This window comes from Canis lupus, chromosome 19 (assembly GCF_048164855.1).
Source record: "Canis lupus baileyi chromosome 19, mCanLup2.hap1, whole genome shotgun sequence".
NCBI lineage: Eukaryota > Metazoa > Chordata > Mammalia > Carnivora > Canidae > Canis > Canis lupus.
The window spans coordinates 11,037,208-11,038,780 of NC_132856.1; positions in this window are offsets into that span (position 1 = coordinate 11,037,208).

Below are 1,573 nucleotides of genomic sequence, written 5' to 3' on the forward strand. Positions count from 1 at the left end.
CCGCCCCCGCTCTGTGGGTTAGGATTTCAGATACACAGTGGAGATCATTTATGTCGGGCTCTGTGATATCTGGGATCTCACCTGGAAGATGTGAAGGCTGGGTGGGCTCTGGAGCAGGTGGGGGCAGCTGAGGTTATTGGTGGGAGGCTGGTTCACCCTGAGGTCTGGCCGTGGATAGTGGCTGCTGGCTGGGACACCTGCAAGCCACCTCTCCATGCAGCCTGGGCTCCACCCCCTGGGGCGGTTCTGAGGGGCAGTGGCCGTCATGCACAGCCAACTGAAGAAACAGATGTGTTTCCCAGCTGGAGAAGAGCGCTGCTGAGTTGGATGGGCTGAAGGTCTGCGCGCTGGCATCTAACATGTTGCCTCTGCAAGGGGAGGTTCTGGAGAGCGATTCTGGATACACATTGGTTCTTCACGTGCCAACCTTAGAACCTGCACATCAGTGGGACGTGAACTGGGTGTCCTGTGCGCCCAGTCATGTGTTCATGGGAGCTCCCACTTTGTGCAGCGAGGCTGGGTGGGTGCAGGGGGTTCTCTTCTCTGCAGACTGAATGCCCTGCTCTGGGGGCCAAGTGGGCCACTGTGCACCAAGTTGGGGGTAACCTGAGGCCCCTGTCATCTTAGTCCATCCGCACCCCACCCGGATGGGGACTGCCACACACTGATGGGGCCAGCCTGGGCCCCCGTGGCCCCCCAGTTCTTGCCCACAGCCCTTGTTCCCTGGGTATGGGAGGATGTGGACACAGGGGGCCTCGTTGAAGGAAGCTTGGGAAATGGGAGGCCATCCCTGGGGCACTGGTGACAAATGATAGGCCGATGAGCACTTGCACCCTCACCTGTTGCGCCCCAGCCTCGGGATGCCCGTATCCTGTTCAGTTACTGCTGCCCCCACCCCCACCTGAGTCTGGCCAAACTTCTGCTGGCGTCTTGCTCACAGGAGCAGCAGCATTTGGAGGGGTGTCCAGCCCCCTTGCCATTGCATGGAAGACGAGGGGGAACTGAGAATCAAGGGGACGTGACCCGGCCAGGCTTCCATGTTCAGACTCTGCCTCCCGCGCCAGCTGACCCTGGCCAGTGCCACGCGCTCTGCATGTGGGGAGGCTGAGGGCAGGTGAGGTCGGTCCTTGGCCCCGGGGCGGCGCCTGGACGACGAGACCCCTTCCTCCTCTGCCTCCTGAAGCTCTGTCTGTCGTGTGCAAGCCTGGGGGGGGGGTGGTGGCACCTCCCTGGTGTCCCGACAGCCTGCCTCCGTGGCCTTCCACTGGGGTGCTTCTGCCCCTGGGCGCGTTGGACAAGCGGAGGGCTCGGTTTCTGGTTGTCGCCGTGATTGGAAGTGACGCCACCGGCATTTGCGACCTGGATGTCTAGCAATCTGTGCAGTGCAGCCTGTTTCACATCTTCCGTGACTCGCAGACCCCCGATCCTGCCCCCGCCCTGCCGCCCGCATTCACGGGGAGCTTCGTGGCACGACACCTCATCGGTGGCTACGGCCGCAGTGCTCCCTCGTGTGCTCAGCTCTGTTCTTTGATTGCCGCGCAAGCGTGGCTTGAGATGGCTCCGGTCCTCTCAC